We start from the raw sequence: 8,784 nt of genomic DNA on the forward strand, positions 1-8,784 counted from the left end.
TTCTTTAATTCTTCTAGGTCTTTGTTAAACATTTCTTGCATCTTCTTGATCTTTGCCTCCATTCTTTTCCAAGGTCCTGCATCATCTTCACCATCATTATTCTGAATCCTTTTTCTGGAAGGTTGCCTGTCTCAACTTCATTTAGTTGTTTTTCTGGGGTTTTATCTTGTTCCTTCATCTGGTACATAGCCCTCTGCCTTTTCATCTTGTCTATCTTTCTGTGAATGTGGTTTTCCTTCCACAGGCTGCAGGACTGTAGTTCTTCTTGCTTCTGCTGTCTCCCCTCTGGTGGATATGAGGCTCTCTTTGTTTTTGAAAGAAGCAATGATTCCATATTTGAATTTATTTTTTAGAATTAACATTTTTGGGGGAAAAAGCACATCTTTCCCACTGTCTCTGTGGGCCAATTTCATATTCAGAACATTTTACATAGATTGCTCCAGGAATTTTCAATAACTAACTGGGCTATCTTTGTTTTTGAAAGAAGCAATGATTCCATATTTGAATTTATTTTTTAGAATTAACATTTTTGGGGGAAAAAGCACATCTTTCCCACTGTCTCTGTGGGCCAATTTCATATTCAGAACATTTTACATAGATTGCTCCAGGAATTTTCAATAACTAACTGGGGGATATTATGTATTGTTCTGCTAAAAATAACCAGATGTTACTCATAATATCTCAGCATTTATTGAGAGCATAAAGGTTATCAAAATTAAGTGCTGAAAACAACTGAATTTGAAAATATTTCAAATTTGAAAATATTTCTATTGGCAAAATTCAGTAGTTCAATAACTGAACATGAAAGAAATGACCTATTTTTCTTTCTGAAAGATTATAAACATCCTGACAAAGTAATTTGGAATAAATTTAACCTAAAAACAAACAATGCAAATTCCAAGTCAATATGAAAGCTGATTATAAAATATTTATATTACTCTCTTGCCTATATTTACCTTTTGCTCTTTTGATATTTTTGGAAGGAACTACCTCAAATTGATTTGCTTTCCAGAAATAATAAACTGTTATGTAAAATACTGTAAACTGTTATGTAAAATGCTGTGTTTATGGCTTTTTCCTAGTCTTATTTTGCTCTGTATTTCATTCTAAATAGTTTCTATTGCTATGTATTCAAGTTCACCAATATTTTCTTCTACAGTGGCTGATCTGCTTTTAATATCATCTATTGTATTTGTTACTTCAGACAGTATTTTTTCCATCTCTAGAAGTTTGATTTAGATCATTTTTTATATTCTTTGTTCAACATGTTCAATCTTTCCTCTAACTTCTTGAACTATATGTAGTTCAGGTTATAGTTGTATTGTTATAATAATTGCTTTCATCTTTCTGTTTACTAGTTCTATCATCTGTGTCATTTCTGGGTCTATTTCCATTGATTAAATTTTCACCTCCTTATGGATTGCCTGCTTCTTTACATACAGATCATTAAATACAGCTGCTGTGAATTCTGTTTTCTTGGTGTTGGGTATTTTCATAACCCTATAAACATCCTCAGTCTTGTTCTGAGTCACAGTTAAATTATTTTGAAAAACGTTGAGCCTTTGGAGGTTTGTTTTTAAAATCTGTTACATGAGACCAGAGCAGACATGAGTTTAGGACTAATTTTGCCGAACTACTGAGGCAAAACCCTTTTGAGTACTGTACTTAATACCTTGTGAATCATGAGGTGTTTTGGTGGGTTTTTTGGTTTTTTGTTTTTTTACATTTTGGCTTATAGCAAAAATAATAATTTATGATTCTGGTTTTGTTTCAGATTAAGTGGCAATGCAGTTGATCCTTGAACAACCTTGGGGCTAAGGGGGCCAACTTTCTGTAAAGTCAAAAATCTGTGTATAACTTTACAGTCAGCCCTTCATATCCATCCATGGTTCTGTGGATCCAATCAACTGTAGATCCTATGGTACTATAGCACGTATTTATTGAAAAAAGTCTGATACAAGTGGACCCATGCAATTCAAACCTGTGTTGTTCAAGAGTCAACTGTACAATTCTTACCAGTTGTTTCACTGGCCTGGGATGGTTTCCTCACCATTACCTGCTGATCATTTCTCAGCTAAGGCCTCTAAGGTGACCTTTTTGCAGATCTCTGTATAGCCTTCTCTTCTATGGTATTCTGCAAAGCAAACTCTAGTGACCTTGACACCCAGTTCTGACTTTCTCAACTAAGCAAGACCACTAGGATCTACCTAGGTTTCCCCTACCTCTGTTACAGCCTGGAACTTGCTCCAGGCAATAAAATGGGACAGTTGCATGACTTATTTCATTAGTTTCTCCTCTCTCAGGGATTATTCTCTGCACTACATGATATTCAATGTCTAAAAAAAACATTGTTTCATATTTTGGTTTTCAGTTGCTTCAGGTTAGAGTATAAATAAAGTCCCTTTTACTTCGCCTTGGTCTGGAGAGAAAGAATATTAATAGTGACTTGACAATATCTCCTATGATCCCGCCATAATATGAAGCAGTCATTTGTTGAAATTATGCGGTTCTTTAGATTCTAAATAATTACATTTTTACCTCAAGAACTTTTAAAATTTCTTTTCTTCATGTTGGTTACATGTCCCTGACATCTTCTAAGTTTAGTTCACTATGGATATTGTCTCTGTTGGGTTCCTGTTACTTTTTAATTCAATGCACTACAGCCACTCTCTTGAAACCTGCATAATCCATAGGTAAAATATTACAAAGAGTTTAGGTAGTTTGTTATTCTGTCATTCTAAAACTACTGCTTTTCTCTTGCTTCTCTATCACACAATTATTCCTTGTTACATTATGTTAACATTTTAATTACTTTTTTATGATATTTTAAGCCAAGTGTAGGCAAACTACCACTCAGAGACCAAATCTGGCCTTCAAACTTTTTTGTAAATAAAGTATTATTGGAACGCAGCCATATTCTTATGTTTACCTATTGTTCATGGCTGCTTTCACATTTCAATGGGAACAGTGAGTTGCTATGACAGAGAAATTTTCACTTATAGAAAATGTTTGCCAACCCTGTTTGAATATGTGTGTGTGTGTGTGTGTGTGTGTGTGTGCACACACGTTTGTATTTATTTTTCACATATCAGAGCCAAAACTGTTTTGAGAGTTAGTATCGATGTATCTGAATCCAAATTTCAGCTCTAAAGCTTATCAGCTATTTGATTTTGGCCAAATTATTTTACCTGTTTCAAACAACCTAAATTCAAAATGGGAATATTTATACCTTTAATACTTATAATTAAGAATAAATAATAAAATGTGTAGAAAGTGCTTCATTCATAGTTCACATTCAATAAAGACTCTTATTACCTCCATTACTAGAACGAACCTCATGAAAAACAAAACAGAAAATATATACCTTTCATCATCATTAGAAGATTGGAAGTTTGTCTTCTTTCCTTTATGTCTAAGTGTATGATGTTAACCTCTAAATTCTTAAATTCTTGTAAGAAGCAAGTTTCTCATAGAAAATATTAAATATGGACCTAATGTTTAGATTGAGACTTTCGGGCAAGTTAGATCACTTATAGCTGTGGGATATTATGAAGAGTCTCCCTATAAGCCCAAATATGATGTATAGCAGGAATCAGTTTTCAAAAATCCTTTGTTTAAATGTAGAGTAGTCTTCCCTCTCCCTTTTTTTTTTTTTTATCATTCAGTGTACATTGTGTTAGATACCCAGAGACATAACAAGTGAAAATGTCAGTTGTGAGCTGAGCTATATCATATCCATGCCCACACCATTTTCTGTACCATCACCCACCTTCACCTTTTAAGTGCTAAAAATCCATTCTCACGTTTGAGTTATTTAAGCAAGACATTTCCCTTAATGGCACCTTCTCTCTGTGTGAGAAAAGATGGGTAAAACTGCCCTAGTCATGAGTATCCTCTAGCTCCCTTGGGACTCAAAAGACTTTGAAAGTATTTCTCTCTACAGTTCTGAAGAAGAAAGGTTTGGGGCAGGCCACACAGGCAACTGTTTTTCCTCCTGGCACATTTGTTCTGCAGTGCACAGAAGACTGGAAGTTTGATGTTTGCTTTTCTTTGTAAATGTGATGCTCAGGTGCTTACGGCTGAGCTTTTAGCTTCTGTACCCAGTCTAAAGTGCCAACAGGGAGACCATGAAAAGCTAAATTGAGAATTGTAACTTCAGAAAACTGAAATCATTTGGTGGGGAAAGCTTTATTTTCTCCTATGCTGCTTTACTTTCCAATGTTCTAAAATTGTGTGCATGACATGATATCAGGCATACTCTGCAAAATATATTTGTAGAAATAAAGACAATATTTTAAAATATACATTTATATTGCTTATGTATTTGGATCCAGACTAAGAGAAAACAAGAGAATGAATAGGCTGATTTGTTTAGTCATGGGATGGCGACTTTTTTTTCCTTATTTTGAAATGCCTTACTATGTTTCATAATTTAAAAAAATACTTTACAAAGTGTACTTTTAAGATGAAATGATAAAATGTGAAATTGTTTTCTAAAGAAACATTGTATTCTATATTGTGCATATAACTTTAAAATACCAATTTTTATTAATAGGATTTATTTTTAAAGTTTTCTTTTTAAAGTTTTCTCCTCAGTTTCAATTCAGCCTGTTCGTAAATCCTTGGAAAGTAAAATTTGATACCTTGGTTTTTTTCACTAAAAGACAAAAAAAAAAATCTTGACTTTGTTTCTTTAAAATATTTTACGAATTAACTGCTCACTTATTATTGATTTAATGAATGTCTGGGAGGATATCTGGGGTTCCGTACCAAAACCCACAAGCCTCAGCCATGGCTGTTCATTGCTTTCAATTAGGGATTATTAGATTCAGAACCCAAAGGGATGTTAATAAACTAGTAATTCCCTTGTCTTGCATCTTGTCAGAAAATCAGCAATAATAGCCAAGGTAAAAGATGTGGCTCTGCATGTAGCATATACTGAAAACACCTTAGGCACGTGAACTGTGGATTTAGTTACACTTCAATGTAATTTAATTGCAAAAAAAAAAAAAAGAATATAATACAACTGGGAATTAATAGATAAAACAGTGTCTCAGAAAAGAAATTGGGACTCCCTTGGCCTCCAAAGGTCCGTCTTTAGTATCTCATTCAGCTCTTGCTGATGAGTTTTATTTTTATTTTTATTTTTTTTTTTTTCCTTGCATTATGCGGGCCTCTCACTGTTGTGGCCTCTCCCATTTGCGGAGCACAGGCTCCGGACGCGCAGGCTCAGCGGCCATGGCTCACGGGCCCAGCCGCTCCGCGGCATGTGGGATCCTCCCGAAACGGGGCACGAACCCGCGTCTCCTGCATCGGCAGGCGGACTCTCAAGCACTGCGCCACCAGGGAAGCCCTGCTGATGAGTTTTAAGAATAAAACCAAAGCTGAACCCATTCAGGACAGTGAGGGAATTTTGAAAGTATCATTTTGAAAAATAAATGTGGGAACTAGGCATGTCTACCCTGAAAAAGATTAAATGACAGGAGGAATAAGTTGTTGCCTTAGTCTCAAATATTTGAAGGATTACATGTAGCATAAAGTTGAAAACTGTTCTTTCTGGCTTCAAGATGGTATAATCAAGATCATATGGCAGAAGTTTAGGTAAATGAATTTGTACTCAATAAGAATTAGAATTCCTCTGCTAGCCAGGGGCAAAAACTGTAGGCTTTGATAAGTAGTAAGTTCCCCATCTCTATTAGATCATCTCTTGTCAGGGATATATGCTCAGAAGAACTGAGAGATTGTCAGCTACTTTAGATTCTTTGAGATCCTTTCAAACTCATGGAATATGTAATCTTGAAATCTGTTCATCAAAAGAAGCAAAAACTTAATTTATTTCTGGATAAAGTCACAGGCCCTGATTCTTCAGGTTTTATGCTTATTCCACCTTCAGTAGTAGAAAGGCACTAAATAAGGACATAATCACAGAATGAATGTCAATCTGATTGGAACTTGACTTTTAAAAATGTAATTTCTTGACTTTTCAAAAAACTCTGTTTTTGTGATATAGTAAAGGGTGAAAAGGAAAACTGAAGGCGAGCTGGAGGCTTTAAAGGAGAATACAGGCTTGGATAGAGCAACAGCTCTATTCACCCCATGATGCTGTTGAGCCTAAGGTTGCGGCAGATATTGGTAAAGAACTTTGATTCTGAAGTCATAATGATATGAATTCACCTTCTAACTTTGCCTGTTTCTCACCGTGTATCCTTAAGCAATTTGTCTCAGCAGTCTTAGCCTCAGATTTTATTTGTCTGCAAAATTGAAGAAGAAAATGTATTTCTGTATTGTAATTTTTAAAAAATGAGATATAACTTATAAAGGGCTTGGCACCTTTAGTCCTCAATTATTATTACTGTAGTACTCTTACACATGAACTATACTTGCCTTTATACCAATAAATTCTCAACTTTGATGATACAAATACAGTATTTACATTGGAGAGTGTGTGTGTGTGTGTGTGTGTGTGTGTGTGTAGACCAGATCAATAATTATGAATTTTAGTGCATGTAGAGAGTGGAAATATACATTTTTGGGGTTTTTTTTGCTGTTGGTAAGGGAACTTGAACCTCTGCTAATCAGCAAGGAATAATCATTATCTAAAAGAATTATCCTATCTAAGTAGAAAATAAAATGATATTTTCCATGTTCCCAAAATATGTTGAATGCTTATTTTCAATTATTTTGAGCCAAAGCGTTCAGATTAAAGAAATGCATTCGTATATATGGCTAACCTCATCTTCCTGAGAAAGAAATGCTGGTTAAAAGTAGATATGCTTACTTTTCTTTGAGTTTGTTCTTCCGTTCAATCCATTTACAAGTTCCTGTTTCAGTCGTTTACTCAGTGGTGAATGGTGCTCTTTCAACTGACAAAATATATTCTAAATTACAGTTTCAGCAGCATCAGCAAAACTGACAATACGAATCAGATGATTGTAAAAAAAAAATCTTATATAAATTTCCAACCTCCCCCCAAAAAGGGTTAAAAGTTTGATGAAATAATGTTCTGTTATATGTAAGTTCTAACGAAAAACCATAACATCTGTCTTTTTAAAAAGTATTTTCCCATGCCTAATTAAGCAGCGTTGTTTAATTTAATAAATTATGAATGACCATATTACAGGGGATTCTAAAATGGCTAAGACCTGACCTCAAGAAGCTAGTCTAGTGAGAGGGGAAGATAATTTACAAATATATACAGTTCAAGATATTATATCAGAAGGGGAAAAAACTAAGCAAAGTTATACAGATTCAGAGAAAGGAGGCAATGCATTTACTCAGTTAATTTAATGGAAGACTTCACAAGGGAGGCAGCATAGGATGGACACGTGAAAGAGAGTGTGAAATTTAGAGAGAGATGAAGGAATGCACTCTAGGAAGAGTTGAGTCTGAAAAAAGGCTTTAATGGAGAACTGTGTTTAGGTTACATCAACCATTCTCCTGTGGCTAGAAAGACTTTGGGAAGCCTGGAAAATTAGCGGCCCATACCAAACCCCTCTCCTGATTTAAGTAACATTCATCTCTATCATTAACCTTGTTTACCAGGCCCGTTGAGGTTTTATTTTAGCTCACTACCCACCCTCTTCTCTTAGAGCATCCCTCCTGTGCTTACTCTACACAAACATAACCATTCCTCTCTCTCTCCCCCTCTCTCTCTCTTATTTATTCTCTCATTTTCTCAAATGAGAAAATGGGTTTGCAACTGATCTCATAAGCTCAAAAAACTTGGCTTGAGCTTCTCCCAAAACTAAGATTCCTTGCATAGATGTCGGTGGTACAAGGCAAAGACACAGGGGCTCTTGGGGAGCTTGCACCTGAGATATCTCTTGGCCTTCAGATAGAAAAAAACCTGCATTCTATTTCTCTTGCTGCACTGTATTACTTGCCTTTAAAAATTTTATACAAGAATGCCCTGAGTTGGTATATCTATGAAGAAGCCAGGCTTCATTTCAAAGACTTCAACAAGATTTTGAAAGTATGATAATCAATTTATGGTAACACTAAATTGGACACAGTTAGTATTTTTCTGAAAGGTAGGGAAAAAAGTCAAGACAGGACTGAAACATAAGAAAAGTAGTCCCATATATGGAGAATGAATTTTGTTGAGAACATAGTCATGATATTATGCTTACAGGCAAAAGTGTGTGTGTGTGTGTGTGTGTGTGTGTGTATTTGGAATAACTGTCTAGGAATAAAAACAGTAGAAAAACAAATAAAACACATGAACACACAAAAAGTCTGAAGGTATAGTTGACCACAATTTAAATCAAAATATATAAAATTGTAAAGCTTTATGACATTTCACAATAATCATAATCTGTTAGAAAACCATTTCTGGGTAAGACGCAGAAAAATTATTTGCTCTAGTTGTATTTATAAGTTGTTAGTGCTAGAGTATAAAATTCTGAAAGATTGCTATAACTAGAGAAAATAGGGTAAGAATTGATTGTCACAATGGAAAGATAGAATGGTCCATGTAAAACTAGATGTCAGATAGGAACTCTCTCTCTACAAGTGAATAAGAAACTAGCATAACACTTTTATATACTAACGGGTGATTTGAAGGCACTAAACTTGACCATAATCTTTGTCTGCTTAGGAAAGAGAACAAGTTTCAAGACAGACACCATAGGTGTAAGGAAGGTCTGAAGTGAATGAGCATTCTTTTCATGCCGAGTTACCAGCAAGTGATTAAAGCCTCTTGGTTTCAAGCAGTTCTGAGATTCTAAAGATGAAATCCTGATATCAGTGGGCTTTTCTCCTCCTGAAAAATACATGAGGAAAGTT

The sequence above is a fragment of the Lipotes vexillifer genome, unplaced genomic scaffold (genome assembly GCF_000442215.2).
Source record: "Lipotes vexillifer unplaced genomic scaffold, Lipotes_vexillifer_v1.1 scaffold505, whole genome shotgun sequence".
Classification (NCBI taxonomy): domain Eukaryota; kingdom Metazoa; phylum Chordata; class Mammalia; order Artiodactyla; family Lipotidae; genus Lipotes; species Lipotes vexillifer.